At 38.7% G+C, this 11,730-nt stretch overlaps 1 long non-coding RNA gene across 1 annotated transcript; it reads right to left on the bottom strand.

Moving 5' to 3' along the window:
* Positions 1–1,432: 1,432 nt before the first annotated feature.
* On the bottom strand, positions 1,433–11,346 carry LOC125484174. The gene is made up of 3 exons (XR_007263013.1): positions 11,267–11,346; positions 2,260–2,334; positions 1,433–1,527 (listed from the first exon to the last, which is right to left on the bottom strand). It is a non-coding gene; the product is annotated as an uncharacterized LOC125484174 (long non-coding RNA).
* Positions 11,347–11,730: the final 384 nt, after the last annotated feature.

Here is an 11,730-nt window from a genome sequence, read left to right as displayed (position 1 = left end):
GAGCAAGCTAAAGTGACTTGTAAGTGGGTTCTAAATGAGCACTTCAAAATGAGAATGATATAGCCAATCTAGGTAAAGAAAAACCATGTGAAATATGAAAGAAATGAACATTGAGAAGGGAAGCACTGGATGGATTGACTTCCTTGAAGTGGTGAAATCACCAGAGCTGAATGAATTGTATCCTTGGCTATTAAAGGAAGGCAGGGAAGAAATAATGAATGCTCTACAGTTCATTTTCCAGTCCTTGTTCGGTAGAGGCAAAGTACTACAGGATTCGGGGTCAGCAAATATCACATTATTATTCAAAAAGGGTACAAGCGAAGGGTTATTGGACCCAAAACATTAACTCTGAATTCTCTTCAGAAATGATGCCAGACCTGCTGAGCTTTTCCAGCAACTTCTGCTTTTGTTTCCCACATTAATATTTATTTTAAATATCCATTATGTGAACATGTCCTTTTACAAACAACTATTTTGTACTTTCTTGCATGTGTTCTGACTTTGATACAAATGGACTTATTAATTACTCAGGAATGGAACCCATTCATAAACCAGGGACTGCCTGCATACTGATGATTTAAACATGAGGAGGGACCAGTGAGAAGTTTGCAGATGATAGTTATTGGCAAGGTAGTTGATAGTGAAGAGGGCAGCTGTTGACTGAAGCATGACATTTGATTGAGTGAGCAAAGAAATAGCAAATGGAATTCAATCCAGACCAGTGGAAGGCTATATTTGTGGTGGTTGAACACAGCAAGAGAATAAACAATTAACAGGAGAGAATTGAGAGAGGTTGAGGAAGAGAGAGACTGGAGTGTATGTCCACAGGTTCATTGTAGTGGGATGGATAGATATGGTGGTAAAGAAGCTATATTGGATACTTTCCTACATTACTTCAACAGTCCAGTTCTGATGAAGAGTCACTGAACTTGAAATGCTAACTCTGCTTTCTCTCTACAGATGCTGCGAGACTTGTTTAGTTTCTTCAGCAATTTGCTTTTGTTTCATATTTCCAGCATCTGCAGTTCTTTGCTTCAACAAATACAAAAAACAAAAACAATTTGGGAGTTTGTTATGTTTACTAACACGAGCTGTTTATTCCATTCTATTACAATTTGAATTTAAAATACCCACCTCTGCTTATGACTGGTTGCACTCACATCCAGTTCAGGCCTCTGAGTTATTAGTCCAGTAACATAGCCATTATGCTACTGTGTTAGGCAGTTTCCACCCAGGAATTAAAATCCACACTGACTTAATAAGCATAATAAAATAAAGGTTCTTGTATTCATAAAGCTCTTTAAAATATTACCATTGAGGATTCAGTGCAAGATAGAGACAATTCACAGGAACACTGCCAGAAACTGTCAATATTGTGTTTTCAATTAGGTAGAAAGAATGAAGAATTAGTACCTTGCTGACTGAAATCAGAGGGAGCATTAGTTTGTTGCACCTTTAAACTGCTGTCATCATTTGAGACTTCAGTCATGCACTCTTTACTTTGGGCTGGAGAGTTTGATCTAATATCTGAAGATAGAGGAACCATAGTTTTAAATAATTTTTCAGAAACCTATGTTTTAAGCAGCATCAAATGCTTTGCATTTCAGACATTTAAATATGTAACCAGCATGTTAAAAAAAAACTCAAAATTACAAACTTCTCATAAACTTTTCCATTCTATCATTTGGAGTTTAGCCCCAGAACAGACTGGCCAAAAAAGTTTACAAGGAATTGTATTAATGACAAAAGGTGTAGCAAAGGCAAAATACAGGCATAAATTAGCAGAAGAAGCAGACAAAATAACAACATTCTGAAGTAAAATTGTGTCCAAGTTTGCGTACTTGCTCTTCAAAAGGATGACACTCCCTTAGAGAGGGTGTAAAGGAGGCTTGCTAGAGTGATACTAATGATAAAGGACTTTAATTGTATGGGTTATATGGAAAGACTAGAGCAGCTGTGGGAATATTTACATTAGATAGACTACAGTGATTTAACAAGGTGGCTCATCACCACCTTCTCAGGGGCATTTAGAATGGGTAACAATCTGGCCTTGCCAGCAACACTGCCATCCCTTAAAATTATTCTCCTTAGACCACAGAAGGTTTTAAGGATATTTTAAGAGATGGTCAAAATTGAAGGATTTTTCAGGTAGAGAGAAACTGTATCCTGTGCCAGGTGCATCAGTAACTAGGCGACAGATATTTAAGGTAATTTACATAAAAAGTGTACCTGAGCAATTGAACTGACATAGTAAATTACCTTTGTCCAGGGAATGCTCAACACTTGAGGTTGTAGTTACCGTCCCTGGTATTTCTACTGAAGAATTTTGTCCATCTGAATATAAAAGAATTGTAGTTTAATAAATATTTACACATTTCACTTTGTTTTCTTGTAATTCTACACGTCTTTGGGGTTCTTTCTACAAAGAAAATGTTCTTAGGATGTGTAAGGTGTGATTTTCTATGTCCAGATGTGCTTCATTACATTTGATGTGAAATCATTACTGTTTTGCAAGGCAACATGGATGTCAACCTGCACACAAGGTCCCACAGACAGCTGGTTTATACAAGTGAAATTTTTGCTGATCATCCATTGAAGTTACAGCCAAAGTTATGAAACACTGTGACAATGGGAAAGCTTTCCTTATAAACATTTGCAAACAGTTCCAAGCTGTTTGCGGACATTCACTTTCAAACAGACATTAAAAATCAAATTTTGCTTCATTTCTCCATTTTATCAAAATGAATGCTTGAATTTCAACTATAAAACATATGACTGCCTCTTCAATTGTTTGCTAAATTAGCCAACATTTTTGATAAACAGTAACATCATATTTGATATCAATCTCCATAACTTTCATTATGTTCAGTAATTTGATTACTTCTTATGGTTTCTATTGGCTCAAAGATCTAATGAGGTTTAGGTGAAGTGATCAAAGAATTACATATTGCAATAGATTTAGAAATGTCAGCATGATTCTGCCCTTCTTGCAGAAATTGCTCCCAAAATCTGCAGTTTATGTTTGGCTTCAATTTATAGAGTCAGAGTTATACAGCACAAACAGACCCTTCAGTCCATCTCGTCCATGCCAACAGATATGGTAAACTGATCCAGTCCCATTTACCCACATCCCTCTAAATCCTTCCTTTTCATTCATTGGTCTTCCTGGTCATGAAAACATCATCCAGATAAATGGCAACTTGTGGTAGGCCTTGTAAAATGTTCTCTCACCCATTGAAAAATGACAAAGGCTGTTGATACCCCAAATGACAGTCTTGTCTATTGGTACAAACCCTATTGGGTATTAATTGTAGCATAGCTCATGTCCAGCTTTGTGAAGGACAGGACCCACCCAGTGACAGTTTTGCATACAAGTCTTCTATATAAAGGTATTGGGTATTTATCTAGCTACAAAAAGATGTTTTCTGTTTGTTTGAAATTCCAACAAATGCAAACCAACCCACCAAGTTTCACAATCAGTACAACTGGTGCTGCCCATTTTGCAAACTGGGCTGGTTTCCTAATTCCCTCACTTTCTAGCCTCCTGATTTCTGCCTGTACTCTTGCATGCATGGCAAATGGCAGTGGACAGGCCTTACAGATACCTGGAATTGCTTGCTGGTCAACAAGGTGGCCTTGGCTCCTTTGATAGTTCCTAGATCTTTCTGAAAAACCTTTTGGACGTTAGGATGGCACAGTGGCTCAGTAGTTAGCAATGCTAACGTCACAGGGAGCAGGTTCAATTCTACTCTTGGGTGGAAGTCAGTGTGGAGTTTACACAGTCTCCCTGTGTCTGCGTGGGTTTCCTCCAGCTGCTCTGGTTTCTTCCTAAAGTTCAAAGATGTGCAGATTACGTGTTTTTGCCATGCGAAATTGCTCAGACTGTCCAGGGATGTGCAGGCTAGGTGGATTAGCCATGGGCAATGCAGGGTTACAGGAATATGGCAGGCAGTGGTCTGGATGGGTTAGTGTAGACTCAATGGGCCAAATGCCTGCTTCCACATTGTAGTGATTCTATGACTTAATTAGATATTTCACTCAGGTAGCCACTTTCTAATCTAAAAAAAAGTTGAGTCTCAACTAATTTCACCACATCAAGTTTGGGCCCAAGCCTTTTACTACAATCAGTGGTAACTGAGCCAGCTGCTTCTCATAAGAGATCAGAACTGAAATGGTACCCTCAATCAGTACAGGATCTCCAGTATAGGTTCTAAGCCTAGCTAAGATCTTACACAAATGCAAGGGTGGGAGTCCAGACAGAATGCTGGTAAAGACTGGTTCTGCAATCACTGGTATTGACCTCAATTAGAATTGGGTGACTATTTACCCAGATGTTTATTTTAATTGGTTCTCATCTGGATGTTGCTAAGCAATGTAACTGTTCCAAGCCAGCTGTAGTGGACTTTCCAGGATGTGCACACTTCGGGATACCAGCCTTAGAGTTTTCTTACTCAGTTCAGGCAGGTGGGACTCTTTTGCTGTCTCAAGATCACATACCAGCAGCAACTGCAATGGCTTGCCAGAGCAGATCCTCAAGAAAAAAAATTTAATCATTTGGTTAAGGCTTTACTTTGTTTTGGGGTTTTTCTGTGGGCTGACACAGTCCATCTATTCAGGATGTCCTCAGTGAGGACATGCACTTGCTTTCACTCAAGTGGTGTTTCCCACAAGCTCGGTCAGCTTGGCAAGGGTACTCACTTACATAACCCTGTAACTCACAAGCTCCACTTGCCACATTATCCAATGACCAAACAGGCACAACGTCTGGCTTCAAGTCCAGCTGGGCTTCAGCAAGTAGGCACTTTTGAAGAGTTACATCATTATTCCCATATAACCAAACAAACAAACACTCAGTATTACACTTAGAGTTAAACTAAAATCACATGCCTCTGCTAGTCATCTTAACCTCACCAAAATCTCCCGTACAGATTCCCCAAGTCTCAAACTGCCAAGTAAAGCCAATAGCATCTCAGAATTAGGAGGCTTAGGGTCATAATATTCCTTAGCTAAATCCATTAAGTCTAAGAGATAGTAGGAACTGCAGATGCTGGATAATCTGAGATAACAAGGTATAGAGCTGGATGAACACAGCAAGCCAAGCAGCATCAGAGGAGAGGAAGGCTGACGTTTTGGGCCTAGACCCTTCTTCATTTTCTGAAGAATGAAGCTGCGTTCATCCAGCTCTACACCTTGTTATCTCCATTAAGACTAAAACGGTTTTAGAATCTGCTGCCTCATTCGGTTCCCAATAACCAAAAATACTGCAGGTCCACAAGCTGTCAGAATTACTTGTTACTTCACATCTGCCTCAATTTCATTTGCCTGGAAAACATAACACATTCTTTCCACATACAGGCCCAGTCTTCAACAGCAAGATCAAACAGGTCAAGCTTCTCAAATAGCAGCATTATGCCAGACATGCTTCGTCCAAATCAAAGACAACCGCTGCAAGCAAATCTCTTCAGGGGTGTGTTTTCCTTGTGTCACAACTGAAGTAACTCCAAGACCAGTAATCCAACACCAAATCACCTTTCATTAACACATACATTGTACATGACACTGATCCAGCTAGTTCACAGCAGGACTCCTGACACTCCTGTCTGTATCTTTAAGCCACACTCCCGGATTGGGGCTGTTAACCTGGTCCAATCAGGGAACCTATATTTTACAAGAGCCACCTGGGTGATATCATTCCAATCATCACGCTCAGGTCCGTTTTAAATTTTACCCACTCTCAACTTTAAAATATGCTCTCTAGTGTTGGAATCCCCTACCCAATTCACCCTTTTCATGCCTCTCATGACTTTAACAACCTTTGCAAGGTCAACCCTCAGCCTCTGAGAGCAAACAGCCCCAGCATATTCAGCTTCTCCCTATAGCTCAACTCTTCCAATCCCAGCAACATCCTTGTAAATCTTTCCTGAACCCTTTCAAGTTAAACAAATTCTTTCTTACAGCAGGGAGACTAGAATTAAATGCAGTATTCTAAAAGTTACTTCACTCATATCCTGCACAGCTGCAACATGACATCCTAACTCCTATATTCAATGTACTGACCAATGAAGGCAGGCATGCCAAACACCTTCTTCACCATCCTGTGTACCTGCGACTCCACTTCCAAAGCACTATGCACTGGCACCCCTAGGTCTCATTGTTCAGCAACACTCCCCAGGGTCCTACCATGAACTGTATAAGTTCTGTCCTGATATACCTTACCAAAATGCAACACCTCATATTTATCTAGATTAAACTCCATCTGCCACCCTTTGGCCCGTTAGCCCATCTGATCAAGGTCCTTTGTACTGAGAAAACCTTCTTCACTGTTCCCTCCACCACCGATTTTGGTGTCATCTGCAAACATTCTCACCATATCTCCGTCATTCACATCCAAACCATTTACGTAAATGATGAAAAGCATTGGACCCAGCACTGTTCCCTGCGGCACACCACTGATCACAGGCCTCCAGTCAGAAAAACAACCCTCCACCACGATCCTCTGTCTCCTACTTTCAAACCAATTTTGTATCCAATTGGTCTCTCCCTGGATTCCATGTGATCTAAGCTTGCTAACAAGCCTACCCAGTGGAACCTTGTTGAATGCCTTGCTGAAGTCAATTTAGAGAAAGTCTACCTCTCTACCTTCATCAATCTTCTTTGTCACTTCATCAAAAAACTCAATCAAGTTAGCAAGACACAATTTCCCACACACAAAGCCATGCTAACTATCCATAATCAGTCCTTACCTTTCCAAATGCACGTAAATCCTGTCCCTCAGAATCCCCTCCAATAACTTAAGCAGCACTGAAGTCAGGCTCATTGGTCTATCGTTCCTTGACTTTTCCTTCCCACCCTTCTTAAATAATGGCACCACATTAGCCAACCTCCAGTCTTCCAGCACCTCACCTGTGGTTATTGATGATCACAAATATCTCATCAAGGGGCTCAGCAATCTCTTCCCTAGCTTCTCACAAAGTTCTGGGATACACCTGATCAGGTACCAAGGATTTAGTCACCCTTATGTGTTTTAAGACCTCCGGCACCTGCTCTTCTATAATATGAACACTTTTCAATGTATCACTATTATTTCCCCAAGTTCTCCAGCTTCCATGTCCTTCTCTACAGTAAATACTGATGCAAAATACTTGTTTAGTATCTCACCCATCGCCTATGGTTCCACACATAGACAACCTTGTTGATCTTTAAGGGGTCCTATTCTCACCCTAGTTACTCGTTTGTCCTTAATGCATTTGTAGGATCTCTTTCAATTCTTGTTAACCCTATTTACCAAAGATATCTCATGTTCTCTTTTTGCCCTCCTGATTTCCCTTTTAAGTGTACTCCTACTGCCCTTATACTCGTCTGATCTCCGCTGTCTATACTTGACATATACCTCCTTCTTGTTCTTGATCAGAGCCTCGATTTCTCTAGTCCTCTAGCATTCCCTATAACTACCAGCCTTGCCCTTCGAACCAACAGGAACATACTGTCTCTGGACTCCCATTATCTCATTTTTGAAGGCTTCCCACTTTCTAACTGTCCCTTTATCTGCAAATAGCCTCTCCCAATCAACTTTTGAAAGTTCTTGCCTAATAACCATCAAAATTGGTCTTACGTCAATATAGAACTTTACTTTTGAATCAGGTCTATCTTATTCAAAAACTATTTTAAAACTAATAGAATTATGATTACTGGCCCCAAAGTGCTCCCCTACTGACACCTAAGTCACGTGCCCTGCCTTATTTCCCAACAGGAGATCGAGTTTTGCCCCTTCTCTATAATTTTCTTCGACTTAACAAATTCCTCTACAAAGAAGCCCTTAACACTATGGCAGTCCCAATCTATGTATGGAAAGTTAAAATCCCCTACCATTATAACCCTCTTATTCTTACAGATATTTGAGATGTCCTTACATAATTGCTTCGTAGTTTCCCTCTGGCTGTTGGCTTCTAGAGGTATAGCAATTTGTTCTTCTTTACTACAGAGTGAATGAAGTTTGCATTGTCACAACAGCACAACACTATTTAAGTTATGGCATGTCGCAAAATGATCAAGAATTTGGTTTTAGCACTCTGGACAGCTAATATGTTTTTAGCTAGATCTTCTGATAATGACCCCTAAAAATCCTAATATCTCAACATCCACTATTTAAAGCCTAGAAACTTATCTCTTGAAAGATCAATGATTTCTCAGTTATCAGGTCTAAAATATCAGGATGCATGAAAAATTATTCATAATGAATGATATACTCATATGCTATCTCGACATTTCCAGTTCTGAGACTGAAAGTAATTTTTAAGCACTCAGAAATTATCCAAGACTGTAGATTAGAAAAGTAAATGATACCTCCAGGAATATGCTGAATGTTTTTGAAACATACCACTTACTTCTATCAATAGACATAAAAGACTGTGTCTCAGATCTGTGTGTACTAACATCCAAATGAGTCAAGCCTTTCTTTGCTTCCATCTTACTTTCTGAAAAATGCATTTCACCCCAGCAAAAGATCCCAACAAGTCCCGTTCCAACAAAGATGATAATTGGCAATTTGAAATAATGCAGGCAGAGTTGATTAAAGCTGTTAGTAATTTCTGGCTTTACTTCATTGACTTCTCTGACCATTGTCTTCAGAATGCAGTACTACCATGTTCATATAATGTGGATTTAAGAATTGTAAATCCAAAATGAGGACTCCCATTCTAAAATAAATGGAGTTAATAAGTCAAGTGACCTTTTCATTCCTGCTAATATACATGGAACTACCAGACTCCCTGTGCATATTGTCACATTTGGACAAATCTCGACAGACATTCAAATATAAATGACCTTTCTGGACTCATCTTTTGAGAAGTTATTGAACTATAAACAACCCTTCCTTTGGCTGTACTTCTCCAACTTATCTAAAAAAAAACTTGTTTCACAGCACTGATTGTACTTTTTGATTATAGAAAAAATGTTTGAAAAGCCCTATTTTGCCACAATGCATGTGTATGGGTGACACTTAGATTCCACTGCTTGACAAGATCTAGCTATCAGAAAATTTTTATGAGGACAATGGAAAGAAATGCTTTAGTCAAATGTTAGAAGCCAGGTTTCTGATAAGGAGATTTAATAAGGCATAGTTTTGGGGCAGAGAAAAGAAACATCTTGATCATTGATGGAACAAGACCCTGCTTAAAAAAATACTAACGGGTAGATCTGGGTTGGCTATAGACTCCTGACCTGAGGAAATGGATTAGAGATGATGGGATGGTAAATAAAGGGAGAAGAAAATTGAGAATGCAGTGTTGCCTCACGTGTCAAAAGAAAGGGTGTACAGGATAGGAATTCCCAAAGACCCATGTGCTTTTTATGTGTAATACAATAGGCCATTTGAAATCTGACTGCTCGAACTTCAAAGGAAGCCAGGAGGTTTTGTCAGGATTCGCCAAGCCAGTCCAGAAAAGGGTGCTAGCACTGTTCACAAATGCGTGGTCTAGCCACAGTGATTGATCCTCCAGGAACAATACCCTGGCTGCAGCAGAAACAGTCAAAATCCATGAAAGTTACCACTGGTTTGTCTTAAAGAGAATAGTACCTCTGTGTTCCTTCAATGAAGTGAGAAAACAATTGTCCTACTCCGGGATACGGGGACTACCCAATCATTACTGATTGTTAATGGCATGATCTTCCTACCAGAGAGCTTAATGTATGCAAAGGTTCTGGCAAAAATGGTACTGAAGGTGCCCATACATACTATGCTAGTTCTGGTTACTGTGGGAGGCCAGGATGCAATACGATTACAGGAGGAAATTCTTGGAATATTCCTTGACTGTGTAGTGGTCAGTTCCATGCTTAAACAAATAAATAACAACAATCAGTCTGTCTTCCCAAAATCTCCAGACTCCAATGGACAAAAAACAAGGATAACAGGTTTGCACCAGTTCTGAGGAAGGGTCACTGGACCCGAAACGTTAACTGATTTTCTCTTCATAGATGCTGCTGGACCTGCTGAGCTTTTCCAGCAACTTCTGTTTTTGTTCCTGATTTATAACATCTGCGGTTCTTTTGGTTTTTATAGCACCATTTCAATGTTTCATCCCGGGGGTTAGCATGTGCAGCACAGATCTCTTTAATTATTAAGATGTAAATGCATGCTACTTTTTGTGATTAAAGGTATAAATGTGTTTCTGTATGAATTTGCAAGTGAGCATTGTTGCATATATACTCGGGTGTTAAATAATAAACATTTATCCTTCTTTAAAGTCGTGTAAAAAAACCTATAATTTATTTGTCGGTGTTTATAAGAGTACCAAAAGGTTAAAACATAGTCTTTAAAAGCACATCGTCTTTGGTCAGTTAAAAGGTGGAAGAATGGGAACTCTCCCTATCACTGGTCCATAAGAGCTTGAAAATGTTTCGTTCTCATAGTCTATCTCAAGTTCATTTTAGAGATCATTGAACCCAATTTCATTTGCACTTTTGATGGTCTTTCCCATTTTTTTTAATCACTTGCTACTTGAACGAATTAGGATTTGCTCCAAAACGATCAACTTTCAAGCCATGCAAGCATTTCTCACCATAACTAAAATCTCAGTTTCTGACTAAGTTCAAGATAGTTCTGTTTTTTTGTGGATTTTTCTGAAACTATACTGTTTAGTTAATTCAGTCTCTGACTTTGTACCCAAAATAGTAGTACTTAGAGCTAAAGTTCAGATATGTATACTTTTTTTTAGCTAATTCTTTTCCCGCAAAAATAACAATTATTATGACACAAAATGTAGTCACCTCTCCTAATTATTCTTTACTATAGGGTGGAGCAATTGTGAATAAATAATCTAACAAGGTCAATCCATGGTTGTTAAACAGGGTGAAATTCCACATTGTTTTAGTGTTTATGTTATTAATCAGAACTGCATATTTGAGTAACATTAAATGAATTATAACACTATATGGCTATACTTTGTAAATTCAAGATATATACAAATATGCTGATTACAGACAGGTACAATATTATGCAAACTACTGTATATCAATGGGAAACTTGACATTATATACATTCATCAGTGAATATGTGGTGTATAATTGCACAAATGCAATGACATATAAAATGTACACGTATCATTGTTTCACCTCCTTGTGACTTGGGTTGCACAATGCAGACAATTACACATCAGAATAGTTTTAAAAATCAGAAACTCCTAACAAAGTGATTACATTTTCAAAAATAGATGGAAAAATGCTAATATGAATAAATGGGAGTGGCTGAGGGAGGTAGGTAGATGAGTACCTGAACACGGAGAGCAGTTAATGGCACTTGAGGAACATTTTCTTCTAGATTCTTCCTCGAGATTAGGTATCTTCTGTTGTATTTCTACAAGAGATATCAGTTTATCAGCTGGATATAAATTATGATTACATGCTCAGCATACTTTTCTCTGTACTAAACAAAATATCTGCTTTCCTTCATATGCAATGCTCTGACAATTTTCAATTTAAATACATTCACAAGCTTTAAGGTCTTGGATCTTTCAATCGTTAAAACTAGGAACTTTGGGTTCAAAGTCTGGGTAACAATTCATTATATCAGGTTGCTGCACATACTGGATATTCTATGCATATCAGATCTAAATGATTCAATACATGCAATTCCAGTACAGGATTTCATGGATGTAAGAAGGTCCAATCTGAGATATGTGTTAACTTAATGAGAATAAGTTAATACATTAAGATGACCATGCAATCTTCTTATAC

Source organism: Rhincodon typus, chromosome 10 (assembly GCF_021869965.1).
Source record: "Rhincodon typus isolate 14 chromosome 10, sRhiTyp1.1, whole genome shotgun sequence".
Classification (NCBI taxonomy): Eukaryota; Metazoa; Chordata; class Chondrichthyes; order Orectolobiformes; family Rhincodontidae; genus Rhincodon; species Rhincodon typus.
This window is presented reverse-complemented; position numbering and strand designations above follow the sequence as displayed.